This window comes from Lissotriton vulgaris, chromosome 7 (genome assembly GCF_964263255.1).
Source record: "Lissotriton vulgaris chromosome 7, aLisVul1.2, whole genome shotgun sequence".
Lineage (NCBI taxonomy): Eukaryota > Metazoa > Chordata > Amphibia > Caudata > Salamandridae > Lissotriton > Lissotriton vulgaris.
In genome coordinates, this window is record NC_141695.1 from 298,427,197 (window position 1) to 298,451,289 (window position 24,093).

Genomic DNA, 24,093 nt, shown 5'->3' on the forward strand with positions numbered 1-24,093 from the left:
TGCCATAATCATAGGCTGGATAAAGCTTTTGTTTTCCCTATTTGTATGGCTACGAGACTAGCAGAATTATGGCTTCCTGTTACACTGTATTTAGATAAATGTGCTCTCCGCTCATTTTGCCCCTGCCAATTCAACAAGAAGTTCCCAAACCACCTTGAATGCCCTTTACATTTCTTTTTCTTTTTTTCTTTTATTATTGCATGTTCTTCCTCCATTTTTGCCTGCTTATTTGTGTAACCGATGTATTACTTTTGCTATATATACTACCCATGCTTTGCTATTTGCTCATTTGCTCATGTCTTTGAATTTATTGTACTATGTTTCCAGATTACTTTTGTTTCCCCCTCCCTTCTTTTTGTTCCCCTCCTATTTTTCATGTATTGTTAACTGATACCTTGCATTTTTGACTAATAAAGTCTTTCTTGAACTTAAAACATATCTCAGGCCTGTCAATGCAACCGCTGTTTCAACCTGGTAGAATAAACCTTTTGACAGACACAAACCTTCCTTTTTAATATATGTAGGTCACCTCTAGGGTTGGCCATGAACAGCCCAGACAGAGGGCATGGTGAAGTGTATTTAAAACATAGGACATGTACTTTTAAGTCTTACATGTCCTGATACTGAAACACTGCTAAATTTGTTTTTTAGTACTGCAGGGCTTGCCTCTCCCTTATGAGAACATTGGAGTAACCTTGTTACATTTAACAAGCAGTAACTTTCAAATGGGAATTTGGTATCTATAGAATTTTACTTGAAAGCCCTCTTTAATGGTAGAGTCAGATTTTTAATACAAGTCTGAAAAATGGCACTTTTAGAAAGCTGCCATCTTCTTGCCCTGACCGTTTGGCGCGTGCAGTCTGATCCTGGGTAAAATAACTAGATGTAGCTGGTAGTTGGAATTTGTGTATTGTTCCCAGACAGTGAAATCAAGGGAAGATAGGTGTAGCCAGGATGGACCTCTCTGAATTGTGGGAGGTGCTGTCATCTACCATACTTGCACATCACAAAGATCCTGCCTGAGCACTCTCGAGGGTTTGTCACTAGTCTTTTGAGATCCCTCAGCAAGCTGGGGCCAGGACAGGGACGAGGGGATGACTGATGCCTCAGGGGGATGGAGACCTCTAGAAGCTTCCTTCACTAAAAAGGGGGCACCGGATGTAAATATTGGACCCTTAGACCCAACACTTCAGTACGTTCTGGACCTGCGGTCTATGCCAAGGAGAAAGACTGCTGTGCTGCTGAAAGGACTGCCACTCTGCTAGAATGCTGCTCTGAAGGACGACTTTGCTAACCTGCTGCTCTCTAGCCTGGTTATGAAAGACTGGACCTGCAACACTAAATTCAGGACCCCAGAGTGACTCCAAGGGCTAGTTGCCTGGCCTCCTGATCAGAAGGCTCAGGGACATAACAGGATTTCAAGAACCTTCACCCAGCACCTGGACTCTGCCATCTGTGAGTTCTGCCTTCCCAAGTGTTGAAATCTCATTCCTGGACCCTTGAAATGGGCCTGGAGGTGCTCTGCCAGCCTATCTTTGGATCCGGAAAAACTGATGCATCTCCTTTGTGGCGCATCTCCCACAGAACTGTGTATTGCCTTTTCTGTTCAACGCATCAACCGTAGAACCGTTGCATCACCTCTGCTGTGCTGACTTCCCCAACGCAAGGACTCTGCATCTCCGTCCATCGGAGCTGCTGCATCTCCACCCAAGGACATCACCTCACACTTAGCAGATCCCCAGAACTGCCGATACTCAACGGATCTCCTCGTCAAGACCTTGCATCACCTCTGGTGCGCCCCTGCACCTCCTTTTAACCAGGATTAAGGTACTGTGCTTAGCGGGCCTAAGTGGGTCCCTCTAGTTGGCCCACTCATTATTGTGGTTGGCCTGAACATGTGACTTTGTCCTAGTCTGGCGTGATTTGGCACTCTTTTCACTAAAATTTTGAAACTTGCATATCTCTGGTTCTATTGAGAGGAATTTGTCATTTTGATATTGTTTTATTTATTAAAATGTACTCTATTTTTCTAAATTAGTGTGGGATTTTTTTGTGTGGTGTATTCACTTCATTACTCTTTGAAGTACTGCATAAATACTTTACACATTTCCTCTAAGTTAAGCCGGACTCCTCTGCGCCAAGCTATCTGAGGGTTGAGCACAGGTAAATTTGGGGTTTGCTTGTGACTTTACCCTGACAAGGATTATGGTTTCTGCTTGAGTAGGGTTTCACCCCTATCAACCAGTAACTCAATTTCTTACAATTTTCAGGATTCATGTACACTGGAAAAACGTTTTAAAGATCTCCTTGTTGTTATTTGACCTGGTAATTTGTCATTTTCTTTATTTTCAAAATCTGTGGTCGCCATCCCAAATGCTCATCATTGTTTTTAGTATATAGCTATAGGCTTTTAAAAGAAACTTAAGTATACTGTTCCAAAAGCTAAATCAGAGAGAAACTAACTTGAGCTAGAAGCAGTTACTTTTGGAAGCATGTGCTTTTAGGAACAATTCCCCTCATTCACCTGAAGATGACATGCTTAATCATCAGGCTCTGTTCCTCGCTGGGCCAGCACTGCAATGCCCGGCACGCTTTGCAAGAGGGCATTTTACCGGAGATCTTTTTCAAAATGCCTGATGAGCACAACTGGATAGAGAGTGGAGTGTCCAGAAGGTAAGAAGATGGACAAAAAGGTTTGGTTAAAATCAACTATGGACCATATCTATCAATGCATTTAATGTGGATCTCACTGGTCAATGTTGAGATTAAAACAAAAGTGACAGAGGGATCGGAAAACAATGGTCTGTATCTCTGTTTGCAATAGAGCGTTGGTCACCCGTGGACCTGCTATTGTGCTGGGGTCTACAATCAAGGTCAACATGTTTCATGCCCTATATAGTTGAGGAGCGATCTGTTGGCATTTTGTCAGGACCAAAAGTCAAATAAAATGTGACCTAGTCTTCTCTGCAGAGTAAGGAGCTCAGTGCCATCTTAAACCTCCACACAATGCATAGGTGATAAGGTTCCCATTGACATCTTACCACCATAGAAGAGCACAGGCTAACAGTCTGCTTCTTTTGCGGTAACCATCCTCAAAGTCAGAATAAAATTACCTTTTAGATAACTAGGGAGTGACTTGCTTGATCTGGAATGTGTGTGATTAGTACCTACCCCCCATCCTCGCTTTCATTGGAAGATTTCGGAACAGTATACTTTGGTTTATTTTGACAGATACAAGGAGAGTGTATACTGGACCACTAATCTCTTTGTCCTTTTATGTAACATGGCCGTAGGCTTTTTGTCATAATTTGATAAGGCACCTTGCAGTTTCTGAAAAATTCTTAGAAATCTTGATGTATGCTGCGCTCTTGTAAAACCCAACTCAGATACTAACCTGCGTCCATAGATTACCAATTACACTCCCTTGTTTGTCATTCAACCTTTCGTTGAATGTGTGGCTGGGCAGGATAACTCAGTCATGGCTATTGGTTTGTATCCTTCTGCCACTTTGGTTTATGTCATGATTCCCTCTACCTTTTGAGTGAATCTAAAACACTCTCTCAAAAAACACATTAGGCTACTCAGTTTGTCCCGAGCTATAGGCGTATTGCTGTGTTGGCCATTGTGACTGTTATTGTGAACTGTCCATGATGCTACATTTAAAGATGTCAACACTGGTTCATTGCTCTTTACGCAGACTGGTTACTAAAAGCTGGTAGGTCATGTTCAATGTGTCCTCGGGTTAGGTTCTGGTCACTGTTTTGTACTGTGAATATATTTGTTTAAGGACGAAACTCCTGCTTTATTGGTTTTCTGAAAGTGATCTACTATTACATTGAAGTCAATGTATCAACCTACCATTACATCAACCTGACAATGACACATTTACCTACTACTTTGATACCACTACATTGCCTTTACCTTTATATCAAGTCTAAATATAAACTTGATCCTAATGAGGCGAATGTAATTTAGTGAAGTTCTCAAACCCACAAATGTGTGAATATGTTTTAAAAATTGTAATTTTCAAAAACTGAGAAGCTCACGCATCTTTAGTTTTTCTTTTATTTTTTTACAAAAAAGAACATTTTGGTGACTTTTTGAAGCCATGGGAAACCATTCCTGCTGCTGCAAGTTAGTAGGTGGCTGCCTCAGCAGCAAGGAGCTGCAACCAGCCGGTGGACGTCCCCTGACTCCTCTTTCTGTTACCTGTGGGCAGACTATGAGCCCGCCATTGTCTCAGCTGTCCCAGTTCCCCCTTCCCTGCAACTGTTACCGATGTGGTGAACTGCTTGCAGTGCAAATGCATTTGATGTATTTTATCTTAGTGTAAATTCAGTTCTCTCCATATTTAGCCCATTGCTAAATGGAACATGTCAGATTTTTCATTTTCAAACTGCAAACACAGTAAACCCGAAATTTAACAACCACTTGCATGCATGCTACTAAACGCACGATCTCTCAGCAAATATGCACAGATATCTGGGCACTACCCAGCAACAATGTGCCGGACTTCCCCTCTTTCTCACGGAAACCTGGTTTAACCCCGCGTTGGCACCCAACATTGCCATAGCAAGCCCAACAGGACACAAGATCGGACAACAGGACCACCATTAAAAGCCAGGCGGAGAACTCGTCATCCAAAAGGACTCCATCAAATGCTCAACATCCAGCCAAAACAACACCTCCTTAATGGAATGCATGCACTTCAAACTGCAGATTGGCAAAATATGTACCTTGAAATGAAACCTTGCCTACCAAGAACCTGCACCACGAGCTAATTAAAGCAGCCTCATCACATACTTCATCACACCCTTCACCATCAACTCCAGAGATTTCATATTACTCAGTGTCCTCAATATCCACATAGAAGACCAAAACAGACACCTGCTCCACAGCACTCCTCAAAAGCCTAGAAAACATTAGACTTACCCGTCTCATCATAAATCCAACACACATTCCAGGAAACACACACTGGACCTCATTTTCGCCATCAGTGACAAGATCAAATACAACTTCACCTCACCGCTCACATAGACAGACCACTGTATCATCACTTCTGAATCACCACACCACAAATAGATGCACCCATCAACATAATAAGCCTACCAATCAGCAGCTGGGGCAAAATCTCAGATGCAATCTGGTTCAATGCGCTTAGCATGAACCAACCCAGCAGAAGGACAACACTAACTTCAATGAATGAAGTGAAAACTGCGCAGACACCCTTGCACTCATGAAAACCAATAAACAATGATGAACCATAAAACAAGCCAGCTAGTACTCTGAGGACTTCCGAAACTCAAAATGTCGCTGCTAACAGCAAGAAAGTAAATGGAGAACCAACAACGAGACAACCACTAGAACCACATACAAGGCTGCACTCAAATTCTAACACCTACACATGGGAGACACCAAAAAAGAGGACTAGCTAAACGGATTGAAGCAAGCACCAACAGCTGCAACAAGATTTTCTCCATTGTCAAGGAATACGCCACCCTGATGCCACAGTCAACAGCATCATCCTCTCCTAAGAACTCTGCGATAATCTGTCAAATGTCTTCCAAAGCAAGATAGCAAACATCTACACTAGCTTCAAGCACAAATTGAACCCAAGAGGTCTCATTGCCAACCTGCCCACCTCTAACCAAGACAGACACCTGACCAAATGGAAAACACTCACCAGAGAATACACAGTGACGATCATGTAGACCATCCACTCTGGGGTCCCCAAGAGACCTATGTCCCAACCACTTCTACAGCCTTGAAGAACTACCTATCAATAACACCCTGACTCACAGACCCACAACATTAACACCTCCATCACATCCACCTATTTCCCGGAAGACTAGAAACATGCAGCAGTCAAAGCCCTCCTCAAAAAGCCATCAGCCGATCCAACCCAACTGAGCAACTACTGCCCCATCTCACTGCTTCACTACCCAGCCAAAGAGATGGAAAAGACCATCAACAAACAAAACACATCAGCCACCTCAAACTACACCACCTACTGTACTACACACAGTCAGAATTCAGAAGTATTTATAACACCAAAACAGCACTTGTTGAGGCCACAGAAGACATCTGAACAATACTGAGATGACACTACAGCCCTCATCCTGCTTAACCTCTCTGCAGCCTTCGATACTGTCTCTCATAACCTACTCATCAGAAAACTCCAAAACATCAGCATCCAAGGACCCTTGCTTAGGTAGATAGGCTCCTTCCTGGCAGGAAGAACACAGTGAGTCAGGCTACCACCTTACATATGGGAATCCAAGAACCTGATCTGGGGAGTCCCCCAGGGTTCATCACTCAGCCCCACACTGTTCATCATCTACATGTTTCAGCTTGGTAATATCATCCAATCCTCAGGCATCACCATCATATCCTATGCTGTGATACCCAACTCATCCTATCACTGATGGTGAAGACAATGACCGCCAGAAACAACCACCACTGCATGATCACTGTTGCAAAATGGATGAGGTCCAACAGCCTGAAGCTCAACTCTGACAAGACGGAAGTACTGGTCTTCGAGAACAAGAACTTTCCATGGGACTCTACCTGGTGGCCGACAAAGTAGGGACCAATACCAATATCCACTGACTACACCACTAACCTGGAAATTATCCTGGATGACAAACTCAACATGATCGCACAAGTCAACGTAGTGATTTCCCCATGCTTCCACATCCCCTGCATGCTACAAAAGATCTTCAAATGGCTTCCCCAGAATACAAAACGTACTATCACGCAAGCACTCATCACAAGCAGACTCAACTACAACACAGACTCCAAAACATCCAGAACACCACCTCAAGACCCATCGGCAGTCTCCCACGCTGCACCTACATCTCACCACACCTCAGAGACGTCCACTGGCTCCCCATCCACAAACATAGCCAGTTCAAACTATTCACACAGACATACAAAGCAGTGTACAACATTGGAACAACATACCTAAACAGCTGCCAGGCACTTACACTAAGCATTACTCTCACTCACTCACATTACCCGCATTTACAAAAGCAGTACAGGAGGTTGATCATTTTCTCACATCGCACTCGAAACCTGGACCAACCTCCCGCAACATATCAGAGCCTCCTCCTAACTTCTTGAATTCTGCAAGAAGCTAAAGACCTGGTTCTTTAACCAACTCTATTGTCACCAGGAAATTCTCTCAGAGAACTGAGAGCATACACTTCTTGCCTACCTCACTTTTTCCAAACCATACTCGCATTTACACCCGTCTTCAAAGGGACCCACAAGGTAATTCTTGATATCCAAATTTTTAATATAAAGCAACATATATCATAATACACAATTTGAAAAAATTCATCTTATTAAAAAACTGTTTAAAATGTCACTATAACACATATATTGCACTTGATATCACACATATATTATAACAAGAGAGACAACACAAAAGACATATACATTTGTCATCAAGCATTTGTTAATTTGAAGGAATCACATAAATATATATAACCCTTTGTTCCTCAAAATTAACACATGTATGCGGCAACTTCTTCAGGTCAACAAGAAAAATTATTATCCCGCCAAATGAATATGCAGTATTAACCTAATACCCTTAAAGGTCTCTGATCTGATGAAGTGATTCATTAAAGATTCAAGAATGAACTTTCAATCCTCTATATATTACTGTTCCCATAAAAATGCACACATTTGATAGTCCATATAGACACTGGTATTTCACATATTATTTTCCATTAATTCATCCTCTGGGAGGCAACATCGACTTCTATGATGGGGCGAATCACTAAGCTACGAGAAAAAATAAACGAAGTTTAGTGCACAGCCTAAAGTTTAGTTGAGTTCAATACTAGTTGGATCCTTTTTGGGTGCTGCCTGGGTGACGTCTCTTGTCTGGGATGTCTTTTACTTGAATAACCCAATAGTGCTTCCAATTAAAAATCAGTCGCATCCCTTGGTGCACACCTTATCACCTTGATGATAAGTCAGGGATTCCTTAGATAAGTTAAATCATAAGGCTCGAAGATTTACTTGTGAGGAATTCTTTATTCACAAATCAATTCTTTATCTTTTATCCTTCATCTGAAATTATTATAATTTCATTCACTGTATTTATTTGACACCAATGCCTGTTATTGTGTCCAACGCATTTCGGGTTTAGCGTAGCCCTTCATCAGGGAGCATTAACTGGAAAAGATGAATTATAGGAAAACATATCACATATCACATATAGCATTGTAGGAAAACATATCACATATAGCGTTTAGCATTCACATCCTGTACATTTCAAGTCGAAAACCATCTTATATCCTACAAAATGTGCTCGAGTGTCGTAGAACATGCTTGTGTGTGCCCCGTAGTGACCGTATATAAAACAAGGGGAGAGTGGCAAGGAAACACGGTGTAAACGTGTACTCACATGCGAATCACTAAGCTCCCAGGTTTTATGGCAATGAGTACATAAAGCAAGAAGCTCCTGTATATGCAAATTAAATGAAACTCCTAGATGTAAGGAACCATGTCCGAAGCACAGGACGTAATCATGGAGACTGAACAGCCCTCTAATACTTCAACAGACCATCAACACCACTTCAGTCTATCAATATATTTGAAGATCAAAAGATATGATGATGCGTCCTGGCTGCCCTGCGGTAAAGACCTGGTTCTTCAACCAACTCTGCCAGGCCTCATGCCGTCACATCTGCTCAAGTGCCGGGATACCCTGACCTGTGATTAGACCTCTATGCAAGAACTGCAAGAAACCCCAATGGTTGAGACAGAGGGTAGCATGCTCAAAGAAGCACTTTCAGCCGAGTACCTGAGATAAGTGGACTAGTGCATGAGAGGCAGGCATGCACTCCCAGCTGTTTGAAAAATGAAATTAGCAACAATAGTGGGACTCCCAGAAGCTGTGGGAATTGTCCGGTAGCTCGTGCTGTCCTAAATTGTAGATTCAGGCATCTCCAGGAATGTGATCTCAGAGTAGATTCCCACACAGATAACTTCACTATAGGCTAGCAGTGTGCGACATCCACAGTTTTTCCCTTTTAAAATAATAATCCTTTCATGTTAAAGTTTCTTCCCTGAGCTCGTTGTAAGAACTATGCAATCTTCTTAAAACAAATTAAGTAAACCTGTACCCATAGATGGTTCCATGCTTATTGCCAGTGTGAAGTTGGGATGCGTTGAAAGAAGATGCTAGTAGTAACTGAGATAACTTCAAGTATATTACACTGGAATAGAAACTCCATCCACTCTGTGCTGCTGCCTGTCAAGCTTTGCCAACAGTCGACCAATAAACATTCCATATTCCATTCTAGGCAGTAGGACAGAGTGGATCTGAATGATCACATACACAGTTGCCTTAACAAGTACATAATGCAGAAATATATTACCCACAAATATCACATCATGTCTCTGCTTCAGTAACTAAAAGATCTAGGGCATTACCTCTCAGGCGTGCTTCGGTTGATATAAAGAGTCAGGCATGTCCCATTGTAACTGTTTATTGCTTACTATATGGTGATTTATTAGTACAACAGCAGTTTAAAGTTATCATAAAACACATAAATAAATAAATAGCAAAATTAAGTCACATACCAAATCCAGAAATTTAACAGCATTTACCAGGCTTAAGACTCCTTCTACTTTCTCAGGACACCAGAAGATTATGTTTGAGCCTTGATGGCCAGCGAGTGTGACCACGACTTAGCCAAGAATCAGACTGATCGTCAGTGGCATAATCTATATAGAGTGGTGTAGACTGATGATGGACTGCCACTTATCCAATTAAATATATTTTAAAGATAATATTGAGTAAGATAATTGTGTTTATGGAGAAAATATTTTGAAAGAGAAGTTTCTCAATAATATTTTTTTTTAGCCAACTGTGTACAATTAACATTTACCATACTCAAAGATTATCCAAAGTCAAAAGAGATTGAACTTGTATGCACTCTTCCATCTAGAGATCTACTGCACAAGAGAGAGATTTAATCACACTCCCCTGAAGGACTGTGTTAATATGTGGCAGTCAGTGGTGGTAGGAGTTGAAGTAGCTGGAAAGAAGAATGTCTACAAAATTTTGTATATGGAGGAGGTGCTATTTGATTTATTCAGGGGCAGACACGTCAAGGCCAGCAAATCCCCATGATTGGTAAAGAGCCCAAAGCATGTAGTTGTTTATTAGGGGTGGGCGAAATATTTTGTTTCGCCCGTGTAATTGGCAGAATATTGGTGACTCTTGTAATGCAGAGTTCTCGCCAAATTCCACCAATTATTTTCTCACACTCGGCTCCAGAACGGTAAGTTGACGAAGAGATTTAACAGCCATTAGCATGATTTTTGGTTGCTAAGAGGACATCCGGAAAGATTTTTAATGCAGGCGGTCCCGAACTTATGAGGTCTAAAATCTATTTGAGCGGCTGCAAAATCACCTTGAGTAGAAGCGTCCTCTGGTGCACTGTGCAGTGTCATTCACTCTGATTTTTCAGCACGGAATGCGCTACCAGCACTAAATCACAACGCGAGTAGCGTGACAAGCCTATTTACGCCCGTTGGTGAAACTCCCCAAAATCTTGCAGAGTTTTTATGTAACTGCAGAATTCCACAGAGCCAAAGCCCCCAACTTCTGCCCACCCCTATTATAAGATAATTAGGTGATGAAATGGGTGTTGGTGGCAAATTATTGTGAAGGTTCAATGTTATGTATAGGATGTGGTTAGAAAAGTGAAGTAATGATGAGGGTGTTTGGTTTGGGGTAAAGTTATCCAAAAAAGCTAAGAATAGACTGATAGTAAATTCTGTGCCCTTGGAGCAGGAGTGTCTAATGTGTTTCCACATTTGCTAGGTCTAAGTGAGAACAACAACTAATTATGTAAATTATTCACAAAAAATTGTATGCTAATCAATCTCATCTGTAAAACCTGAAAAATATTTGCTCTGTGCCTTATTGGACACCCCTGCCCTAAAGGGTGCAGTAAAATTGTGAGTATAATTGTTGGTCATGTGTGAAATGTTATGCCAATCTAAGAAATCTCTTAGTTCCATGTACGTTAATCCTGACAATGTATCTGTCCATCTACTGAACAGATATTCACAGATGTCTATGGCTATTCCGGGAACCCAGAGAAAAGACTGATTCCCTGTGATAAGATTGAAAGCAAATGTAAATGTTGTCATTCGATTGGTTCATGAGATGAAAATAGAGGCTATGGTGCTTTGAACACATGGTGATATATGAATTTTAATGTATAGATACGTAGCAGACACATGTTTCTAACATATGATATAAATATAATGATTATGTAATATGGGGGCATTTGCAAAAACTTACCAGCAGTGGTGGGGAGCCGTGAGGGGAACGGCCAAGCAATCCCTACACCTTCCCAGCCGTGAGGGGAACGGCAAACGCGACGGGGATACAGGGACTCAGCAGGGACTCTCCTGGCCTGAAAAAACTCCATTGCCCAGCAGCCCCGGGTCCTGGCGCGCTCGTGACGCTCCCGGTGTGCCTGGAGGCGCCTCAAGAACGCGGAACACCTCCCGCCCTGCGGGACGCGCGCGGGACGGCGCCGGGAGAAGCCCGGGACAAGGGCGGGACCATCTAAGGCCATCATAGGCCAGAAGAGGCCGGGTCGGGCCACCCTCCCTGGCCGTGCAACTAAAAGAGGTAAAAGAACATTTCCAGTCCCTGTAGGTGCCTGCTGCTACTTATACCATGTCTTCTAAGGGGGGGCGAAAAATTTCTACTCTGACAAGGGACATGGCTAAGGGGACGATGGTCCACTAATTAAGCAAGACAACACCACCTACAGTCCAACAATTTGTAAGAACAGAACGAAAATGACTGTCCACTGACTGTTCCAACAGTGACTTCTCCCCCCCACAATCAGTCGCCGCATCACAAAATCTATCACTCCTGGAGGAACTTAATAGTTTATGCAAAACCACGTATGTTGCTGTCAAGTCGACATCTGAGCAAATTAATGCATCCATTTGCCCTACAATCATCACAAGCCCCCAGTCCAGTACATTATCCCCACCACATGGAAACCTCCTGGGTACTTTCCTCTGTCCACCTGCTACAGGTAACATGACCCCCATAATGTCCCTCCCGGACCTTTCTGGTAAAAGAAAACGACCCGTGGATAAACACACAGGCAGCCAAGCAAAGCAGCAAACACTGTCTGCACCCCCAACTTCACCAACCCTGTTGGCCCAGCTACAAACTATGATTAACTCTGTGATACACCCCCTGATAGAAAGAATGAACAATTTTGGGGATAGGATCGTGGCAATAGAGGAAATGACCAAGACAAACTTGCTACTCCCAAAAAGTATGGCAGGCCCCAATCATTTACAGCCCTTATGCGACACTGTAGTGCCTTTAACAACTCCCCAAAGCAATATCAATCTACTCCGACAGGCAGTCCCAGGTATGTTAACTCCATCCACCCAGAAAGTGCCTGCCAAACTAATAACAGCACATAGCTGTTCCCTTGAAACGGGGCTGAACAAAGTAACTATACCACCCAAAGCATCACTTCCCAATACAGGGAACATGCCACGAAAATCAAACCACATCCATTTACCACCGGAGGCTGCCCCGTTTGTGTGTCCTTTCTGGAGTGCCTGAGCTTACAAATGGAAAAACTGAAACTCATCAGGAGCTAAGAAATAAGGCACTGTTTTGGTTAACAAAGAATAGACCCCTGCCCCCTGACATCGACGGTAGAATACAATGTGTTAGAAGGGTGGGATGGCTTGGTCCGCTTCGAAAAGAGAGATCTGGCGATCTGGTGTTGATAAAGTTTAGAAATAGCAATGTTGTCCCATACCTCCAGACTTGGAAACCACAGATAGGAGATGGACCTATACACACTTGGGGACTATCTGACTTTTATCCCAGAAAATCACTCCACCCCCATACAAGATTAATGAAGAGAGTAACTTTTGGTTGGGCTGAAATGGCTCCGGGGTGAGGGGTATTAATATCCAGACTCTGACCTGATATACTATCTATTTGGTAACTGACCTATTTTAAAGATTTTATGTTATAATGTTACTTACTGTGATATGAAATGAAATGTAACGGTGTATATATTTTGCAATGTGCTTTTATGATTTTATACCTAAAAATCGAATAAAGCTTATCGAATCGAATCGATTATGTAATTCATTGTAAGGATGTTTAAGAAAGGAGAATGTGGCCCGTACATATGTTCTGACGAAGCCATAAATCAGACAATATGTTTGGATGAGCAGAAAAAAATGTCATTAAAATAGACTTGTAATGAGAAAGAGCTAAATCAGGAACAAGATACGGATCAACCTGATATGGTCACTGCCTCTGGGGTTAAGACATTACAAGGACTTTGCAACTTTGTATGAAAGGCATTTACTTGATAAATTATCATCTTTCAGTATATTTAAACAGATATATAACACTGGAATTTGAACATTAGAAAAATCCATGTAGCAAATGAGTTAAAACAATAGATGTATGCTTTATTGTGCTCTTAAAAGTATGGTACTATGAATCTCTGCCCAAGAGATGTTCTCTTACAATAGTTTGGAAGCCCAAATTTATATGGGTGTTTGGGCAACCCTTTCTTACTTATGCATTTGCAAAAAGCGGGCATAACAGTAGTAGTTTTCAGGAAACAAAAACAAGAGAATTGGAGAGCGAGAAAAGGGCAACACATGGACAATGTGGACATGGAACAAACGAGGCAAGTCGAATGACCGGATTAGTGCCCAAGAAGACCAGATTCCAAGTCTCACAGCAGTCGTGTGGGCTTGAATTATCAGGACAATGTCATATCTCCTTGTCAGTAATGCACAACTAAAAAAGAATGGCTCGGAAATGTAGAATAACTTGCAGGTGTGGAATTACTGCACTTGTTTCCGCATGACTTCCCTATTGGGCTATTTTCGGGTGTGTCTGTATATATACATCTAAGGGCTGTAGTATATCTTTTCATGGCTTTCTGCAATTACTACTAATGCCTACCCATAAAATCTTGAGCACAAGCCTCTAGCCCAGAATGTTTGTACCTTTGTGTTAGAATTGCCTTGGTGGCTAGGGTTACACAGTAGACTTAGGGCCTTATTTAGAACTTGGTGCATGGAATACCCCACGTCCCATCCACCACATTACAAGTGCCATGGGCTCTAATGCAGTTGTAATATGGTGTACAGGACATCTACCACATTTGTGGCTAGTAGTTGTTTGCCAAACTCTAAATCAGGCACTTTTTTAGGTCGAGCAGACCTACCCTCAATGCGTGAGCATTGAAGGTGTCTGCTTCAGACCTATTGTGGCCCGTTAGTGAGAATGCTGGGGAATGAGGACACCAATCTGTTACGAGCTCGCAGTTTTCCCCGCGGGAGCGCGCGTCTGACCCGCGCTTGCGCAGATCAACTCACAGCCCCTGCTCGCACACAGCCAGCCCCCACCCCTCTGCATGCACGCATACACAGGCGCGCGTGCGCACACACACACACACACACACAGGCGCGCGCATGCACACGCAGGCATACGACACACATACAGGCTCAATCACACACAGTCACGCACGCGCGCACACACACACTCCCCCCTCCCCTCCCAGGCATACACACAGGCACGCACGCACTTCACTTCAGCCCTGGGCCCCACTCACCGACTGCGCTCTTCCGGCGGGCTCCTCACGGCGCGGCGCGGCTCGTCTCCTCTTCTCAATCGGGCTCGCGGACCTCGGGAGGCGGGACTTCCGGTCGGCCGCGACCTGATTCGCCGGCCGGCCAAGAGCTTCCGGGTCGCCGCGGGCAGCGCGGCGGCACTCCGATGCGCAGTCCCTTTTGTTCAGATGCAGGGGTGTCCGTGCTTACAGAAGTTGATCAGTAAAGTTGCACTCTTGAAGGTTTGGAACTCTGGTGCACTGGACATTAGACATAACGCAATAAAAAAGCAGTGCCCGACCAGATCTGTATTTTGGAGTTCTTGCAGTCCCTGGCTGTTTACAAAAAAACATTTCATAACCTCATTCGTTCTTGTGGGACTAAGGCTATAGTGTCACTGTTTTTTTTTTTTTTCAAGGCACATGCGTCATTGAATGTATCCCTATTACCATTGAGATTCTACATCATGTTCCGTAAGGAGCACAGATCAGAAGGGAATTGTGACATTAGATACAGACAAGTTCCTACATAGAATAGGATGTTTCCCACCCAATTAGAAAGAGTGAATGCTTAAGAGGGGATGTTGCATCCACTGGGCATTGTCTAGCACACCACAGAGACACAGACTGAGTCGTCCAAGTATCTGACCATAGGAGGCAGCTGTAGATGCAAACAGAATTTATTGACAAAAGTGAGCTCACCAAACAGACGTTATCCTCTTGGCGTCCATTGGAGGCCTCCAGCCGGCTGCCCGTGCTTTCGAGTTAGTGTTGCACTAGAGCTAGATTAGGTAGTCTCAGAAAAAAGGATGTGCCCTTAGCACAAGTAAGCAGACCTGACAAGTAAGCAGATCTTGGTCACTAACCGATCAGAAAATGTAGTTACTGTCTGCCTTGGGCTACTGAGGCACTTATGGTGACTACCATTTCAGGCTGTGTGGGTGGGGATGACCGAGATGTGCGTCGGAGTGTGTCAGCCAGGGGCATTTAAGCTCCATGGTGCTGGGAACATGATAGCAGGCAGGGCGCGATGCTAGATGGAGAAAAGCTGGTGCGGTCTTCACTCTCTTCACCTGGATTTCACTTCTGTTCTTGGATTTTCGTCACGATAAAATACACTGAACATAATCTTCACAAAAGTTATTTACAAAAGTTTAAGTTATTGCCATTATAAATTACAATAACTTTTATTTAAGTATTATTTAAAAAAAACAAAAGCAATTGTTATTTGTAATATCAATACATCTAAGTCACGTAAATACAACACATATTGCATTACAAAGGCTATAGGTGTCACATTTGCGAAATGTAAAATATTGGCATTGTAAATGACAAAGCTATTAATTTCGCTATTTTCAAAACCAACACATAAATAAAAAATTTGACATTTACAATACCAATAACTCAAACTTTCCTAATGCGAGACCTATTGCATTGCAAATGCTTGTTATTAGTTTGAGGTTGTTGTAGTCAGATTGGCCTGCAGGACCATCAGGCAGTGCCAGATGGGCTGGTCTGATAGATCAGTTTGTGAGCTGAATTATTAGCAGTTTGTAGGCCTGTTTTATTGCCAGGTGGGGTGGTTTGTACTGTTCATTTTCCTGATATTACTACAACTATTGCCTGCAGCAAACACAAACGCATGCAGTTCGCCATACCTTGCAAAATACTGATTCAGTGTGTATTTACAAGTTCAAAATTCGCCTGATTTCCAATTGGGGCCACTCTTTTAGGTTTATAGCGTAATATAGTTCCCCATATACACAGAATGAGTAAAACCCATAGCTACATCTGGCTGCTAGCTCGCTAACCTCGTCCACTTTTATTTTGGTGTCGGGGTCTATTTTTTGTCCCAGTCCACTCCGAGCCTGAAGGTTGTAACTTACATCTGCCTTAGTGACTGTGCCTCTTTCCAGTCGCCCATAACACTGCCCTGGCCCGTTTCAGGAGAAGTATGCTTGTGAATAAGCATATGGCATTATTTTTAGCATTTCTCATTTTCAGCACTATGAACTGAAGAAAATGATCCTAATGAATGCTTACCAGGCATAACAAATATGGCACGCTGTCAGTGTCTGGGGGTTTCCCTCACCCCTTCCCTTAAGCACCAATGCTTACTAAACTAATTAAACACTATTGGCAATTTGCATACGTGCCGAGCGTGATGCGGGGAGCATTCTCCGCGACTGAGGCCCCAGGCTAGCCGAGCCGCTCTTCGGAGCAGCGTCAAGCTTCTCTTTGCCAGGCTGGGAGACGGGGCGCCGTGCAGCTGAGACGAAATGGCGGCTGCTGCAGGGCAGCCTTATGTCAGCTCTGGAGGCGCGAGGCGCGCCGAGACACTTTATTAATATGGTAGGGGTCATCTGTAATTACCACCGAGACTTGCAGAATGAATGAAAGGTCTACATTAAAATGGTTTGTGACAATACGCTGCCTTTCTCGATAAAGTTGTTAGTCTTTTTTTATTTGCTTTAAGGTTATGGTGTATTGCAAGCAAGCAGTAAGCTTCCAGAAGGCTCAGCTCTACTTTTTGTCTTCAGGTGACACGCAGGTATATAATATCAAATCCTAAGATTTATTGGTATTGATTTAATATAACCTTGCTTTTGCCCATTGACTGTATCAAATAACATACTCCCCACCTGGGCACATTATACGTGGGATAAAGTATCCCTTGGTGGACATTCTAAGGGTATCACAGATAGCCACAAAACGGCACCAGGATGTGAATGTTGCCTCGGAAGGGGTCTTATTGCTAAGGGAAAGGGAGCGCACAAAAGGCAACATGTCATTGCACTTGGGGATGCACAAATTCTTACACTAGAGCAGAGATTATCTCCCATTGTTAATGATAAAAGCTTTGCTTTGTCTCATTCCCTCTTTTCTTTCTATGGAGGTATGGGTGACCAGATGTGTAGCAAAGGCCCCCCGCAGTGAAGAGGTGCCCATGAGCTCTAGGGGGTCCCCTCAGCGCAGTAACCTGGCCAGAGAGCTCCTGAGTGAATCCAGAAGGGGACTTCTCTATGCACTTCGCGGGGGCCACCCTCAAATTTCGTTATGCCACTGACATGAATGCAAAGCTTTCATTGAAAGGCCTATAATCAGGGCCAGCCTTGGGCATGTGGCAGCTGGACCCAAGCCCGGGGCGCCAACATTCCGGAGGGGTGCAGGAGGGAGCTGACTGACAGTGTCATGCAAACAGTGGCTCGGCCATCCCACTTGGTCTCAGTCGATCCTATTAAAGACTTTGTAATCAGAACCCCCTGCTCTCCTGTCACCTTCCTCCCGCCTCCTTCCGTTATACCCTAAGGACCCCCCACAACAAGGACCACATTTTCTTTCTGCCCAGGGAGCTCTGAGGTCAATCCGATTTAGTCCCGGCCCTGCCAATAAAATTAATAAATTTATCAAAACTGAGCACATGAATGCTGAAAATGAGAGAGTGGTCATCTCCGTGAGACCCCATAATGTAATCTATTTTCTGGTACCCGCGTTATAAAAAATCCAAGTCTCGTTCGCTGTCCCTGATTTGAAATTACTTTACAGATGCCAATACCGTGACAGTAGTGCCTGTCCCTGGCTCAATTCTGATATCAAACGTTATATTGTATTATATCAAGGCGGCAGCCCAGCCACTTCTTTTGGTAATTTCTACCCATCTTCACAGGTGTAAATCCACGCCCCTTCTGGCAGAGACTTTTTAAGGCATGGCCAAAGTGGGCAATTGCCCAGGGCCAACACCTTCCAAGGGGCCCCTTTAGAAAGTAAACTTTCTATTTGACCTCTCTATTGTTTTTCTCTATCAGAACATCTCTCAGCCTACCTCTACTTCTGTCTCTCTAACCTGTGTCTTCTTATGGTAAGATATATTTCAACTTTTTTGTGTGATCCCTGAATTAGCAAGAAATGGGTATTACAATTCAAAGTTGTTCCGTACAGTACCCCAAAATTCCTTAAGACAACACTGGCTTCTGGAAGGAATCCTGACTTCCAATCCACCTACTGTTAGCCTGTGTAGGGTGACTGTGGTCCCCTCGTCCAGCTGTAGGGTGAAGAGCGTGGTAGCTGCCAATTCATAGTGCCAGGGCACAGGGCCTTTACCTCTGCCCACTGGAGAGGTGTGTACTGTTTCTCCCAGGATAAACGTGTAACGTCTCCATTTGAACCATTACCAATGGTTGCACTGCAGCCATCTATCACCGAGAACCCTTTACCACGAGTTTCCCTTTTGTTAAGTTTGTCACCATTGCTACTTTTTTTGAGGTAAGCTCTGGGGGAATCTGTGCACAGAAATAACCTGGGTCAGTGGAAACGTACTTCTGAATACACCCGACCCTGCGTTTACACTCGTACTGAGAGGCAAAGTCTATACAAAAGGACACTCAAGAGGAATCTTGATCACATGTCCAATAATGAGAGCTAAATTTATTCAAAATACCATCTCCATATGCTTTCATTTGGTTTGAGCTAATTAACACTATGAGTCAAACACTCATTGGAACAATCTATAAGTACTTTCTACTTTAGTTACTCGAAGGATCACTGAAAATAGTGGCCTTAACAATGCAATTAAACTGTAATTTTCATACATTATAATCACCCAGAATATCTCTTAAGATGTGTTTGTCACCCAGCAAGTAGCATAGCCTGATTCCTTAATAGAGGATTACTCATCCACCGACAAACCTAGAACAGAATTACGATTAGCACGTTTCATTTCATACAGGAAACTCAACCGGCCGTGCAGCGCCTAGCTTTAACTAAGCGGTTTCACAGTTCCAGGCTAATGCCCTGCTCAGGATGGATTTTCCACATCTTATCATAGATTGCTTTTAATCATCACCAGCTCCCCCCCAGAACAGGTCATCATTCTGTACATTCATACAGTATTGTAGCAAATGCAAGTGAAGCACAAGCATTGGCATTTGGGACCTTAAAAGTGTTTAGCCACGCAACAGTTGATGTTGTTGCACCAAGGAAATTGTGCTGCATAACTAAATACTTAGAAGGTTTCAAAAGCGAGACCTATTGGCTATGCCAATGCTTGTTTGGTCCTGCGTTGCTGCCTGCCTGGAAGGGAGACGACCGGTGGAGGAGGATGTCGCGCCACGCCTCAAGGAAAGTGTTCTACTTATATATTTATTTTGGTCCCCACCTCAACACCCTCAGTACATGGCAGCCACCACTTCCTGTCCTAAACATCAGTTGAAATATTTCAATTAGTTTGGAGGCTATAATACCCGGGCCATTCTGGCCACCTTGTGGGACTGTGGTCGTCTGGGGAGACAGATTTCGCAGCGTCGATCAGGGTCACTTCTTCCTCCAAGGTGGGAGGGGTGAATTCTTTCAAGAGTGATTCACACTGCGTGTGAATTGGAAAATAGTCCTAAACGTTTGAAGAAGGGGTAAGACTGGAAGAAGAGGGAACAGACTCTGATAATCTATAACACACCTCTTCTACTTAATGCTGAAAGAAGTCAGCTAGAGTCTTACAGAACGTTTGACTTGTGTTAATCAGTTTGTTAGATGTTTCTGCTGTCAGTTTTTTAACAGTCTGAAATAATTCTTTAGCAGAATTTTTTGCAGCTTCTGCGCTTTGTGTGAAATAGGATGCATCTCTGCTACACAAGAGGAAAACAATCACCCCGGATTGGTACCTCTTGGGGGCGAGCACCTCCTTCCCAGGGACATACACCCTCCTTTGAAGGTACAGTGGCGCCTCTCTTCTGGTACACCTAGAAGGAGAGCCTGCGAGGAGAGGCGAAACATTTACCTTTGGCAACAGGGCAGCATTTTTATTTTACTTCGTAAGCGTCCACTACCAAGGGAAAACACGTTTTGATACGCACTGCTGAAAAGAGTTATTGTGCAGTCGCAACACAAAGGTTACTTATAGTATGTGCCTTGATTAAGGAAGTTAACTCTGACCCGCAAATACTATTTCTGAAAAGCGAGCATCGTGTCCCAAAGAAATGGATCCCGAATGTGGTTTCAACGAGAAGTAATTACATTTGGTGGCGATTCTAAAATGCAATTCATAGTTTGTAGCGGATTATGAAAGGACTTGTTCTTGAGTTAACATGAACTGTGAAGCGAAACACACTGTCCACAGTCTTTCATAACTAAGGTGGGAGTATATTTTGAGAGAACTTAGGGGCATATTATCAAGGGGGTTTATCTCCGCTTTTTTGGCTTTAAAAGCCAAGAAAGCGGGGATAAAATTATCTCCCTATTACCTAGCTGTCGCTAACACCAGTTAGCGACAGCTAGTAGGAGATAGCGACCATCTTGGGCCCCACTTTGCATGTCAGTGATATTTATCACTAATGACATGCAAAGAGGGCGTGCCAAGATGTTAGCAACTGGAAACAGTCGCTAACATCGCTATCTCCTATTACCAACTTTTGGAGATATTCGCGCTAAGCGCGAATATCTCCAAAAGCTAACACCTGCCTTGAGCAGTTCTTAGCCATGTTATCCAATGGGAGCTGGATAACATGGCTAAGAGCATTAGCTCGCTAATGCATGAATATGGCTGACTTTTCAGCGATATTCATGCATTGCGGTCGATTTTTATCGCATTTGCGATAAACCTTGGTAATACCAAGGTTTATCTGCGATAAAAATCGCCGCAGCTCGGCGATAATTTTTTCACGCTAACCAAGCAATAGCGATTATTATCGCTATTGCTTGGTAATATGCCCCTTAGATTGTCACCACAAAGCCAGAGCACAAGTCAAAACACCGGCAACGACATACAGTACATAACAAAAGTGGTAAGCACACATCGGCCCCTGGTTATATTCACTCTTAAACAGGTTTTACGTGCAAGACAGGAGAAGAATCCGTGCAAAATGTATGCGAGTAAATGTGGGTCAGTCACGTGGTTAGGTTGCTAGTCCCATCTCTCAGACATTTAACCAAAAGGCTATTGACTTGAGAAAGTCACTCTATCTCCCTGTGCCTTGATTCCTTTATCCGCGCCAACTGGACACATTCACCAATATGCAAAATGTTGTCGACAAGCGCCACGTGAAAACACTGTACAACAAGAGTGCCCAGCCCCGGTCCGTAGTACCGAAACCATGCCAGGGGATTTTCATATTTTCAAGCTAACCACAGGGTATGCATGTGATTCTTATTAGGGGGCTTGTACGTGAATTTATCCATTGGCATCGTCTATTTCTGTCACTCCTCCTTGTATCCAGGTGTTCTGCCCATGGTGTGCATACGCCAGCTCAGTGCACACTGACATAAGAGTATATGATTAAATATAGTACAGAGTACGCCATGAGAGCATATATGGGTAGGGCTGTGTAAAACAGACTGCTGGCAACAAAAAACAATGCGAGGAGTGACCAAAGGCTCAAAACAACACAAGTCATGTACTGCAGATAACTATCTGGGTTTGCCTGTCACGAGGAGCTCGCACAATATCAGCTTACAACACCCCAAGGCACTCAAATGCCACTTAGAATTCATATTTCTTTTATAGAAAAGAAAAAAAATCAAAGATTGAGAAAAAACGAACTACTGCATGGTATGCTGTGCACATAAATACACATTTTTCTACAAAACACTGCACTGATTCTGCATACAAGGAAGTATTCAGCGCATTCGGCATGTCACGCCTGTCAGAATTAATGACAAGGCACGGATTTCAGAAGAGGGCATTCTGCAAAGGTGCAGAATATAAAATCCAAACCACACACAGTAAAGGGGACCCACGGGCAATTTAGTGACCAGCTCTGAGTACATGCCCACCTAACATTAATCACAAAAGGGTACTAGAGGGTCAACAGTAAGACAGGCTGATTAACAGAGACAGAGACGGTGTAGCGCTCCCACTAGCCATATAACTGTGAAAGGAACAATGGAAAAACATGCCAGATCAAGAACAGTGTCTGGTCTCTGGCTCCCATCAGTCACCACTCGGAACCGCCCTTCATCATTTGGGGCTCCGAGGACCAGCACTATACCGGATCTTGGTTTCACAACAGAAAGGAATGAACCTTCCTGTTGGTAAGTAAGTGTTGGTGTAATGGTACAGACCATATGTGTTGGTGAAGTAACTGACAGGGATAAAAAGTGTAGTGTGCAGTGCAAGGAGAACCAGGAAGGGTAGGGAGGAGTGAATAAAATTGGTTAAAAGGAGCAAAAAAATAGTTTAATAGGGTGTAGCTCCTAGCACCAATATTAAAAGATAGCCAAGACAGGGTAAAGCTATGACCTGTCTAGTGGTGTAACGTGGTCGACATGTTTCAGCAAATATTGGCAATTAGCCTTGCTTTCTTCAGGACAACAAATATACGGCTACTGCAAACAGAACACCAAGTGTGACAGATAAGTGAAAAAATAAATTCAAAGGAAGGAACGACACAGAAAAGTCACCTGGACCTCCAGGTTTGTCTGTTCCGAATCTTCTCACTTGATCAGCAATGGGCTGAAAATAAAAAGCATGGCATGAGCTGATGTCCCATCTCTGTCTGAGACAAGCCTGTCATTTGCACCTGTTGCAAATGTCAACATGGGCGTAGTTCATGTCTCAGGATTTGAACACTCACATTGACAAAGCTAGTGTATACCAACGTTCACAGAAATTGAACATTTTCAAGTTTCACAATATCCTTCTTACCTGGTCAGTAAGAAGTGTATACCTCACCTCGCCTGGCCACGGCTCAGGACTGGTGAAGCACCGCTCTAAAAAAGGTGAATAAATTCAAAAGAAAGAATCACCCACCATGTAATGCCTGAAATGAGTCAAAGCGAACCATTATAGATGCTAGTAGTTAATGAAAAGAAGAAGAAGCGGAGGGTGTTACATCCGCTTCACAATTAGAGAATATGCCATATTTATGAGCCATTATAGCATGCTTCCTTTAGTGCCAACTAAATGGTGCCAGCAAAGGAAAAAGCCCTGTCCAATGATCTACGTCTCACACACCAAGGATCGTGGGTGCCCCGTGGGCAAAGAGCCGCCAAACCACAGAGCACACCCCAGAAATCAAAAACGACCCGCTGAATAGCGGAACGCTTACCAAACATGCGTGTCGCCGCTCGGAGCCGTTAGCAGACATAGTAGCGACCACTTACCTATCCGTCGGTACTTCCTAACGGCATCTGTGCCGTCTGGGGAGGTACCGACGGTCTGACTCTATCGGAATTATATCCCGTCTGGCCTCATTGGCCGGTTCTGAACACGTGACGCGTCATTCGGAGCGTCACGCGTCCGAAAAGCTACGGAGGCCCTGATTGGTGCAGCTTGCCGATCAGCCCACCAATGGCAGGCCAACGAATTCAGAAATGTAAACATAGCATCGGAGAGCCTAGCCCGCTATTCTATCGTGATATTTATACTAATAGACAAGAAAAGGATGGTGCAGCCGCGGCAAAAAGCATTGATTATGTCATGTGCTTATCTAGGTTCCTGATC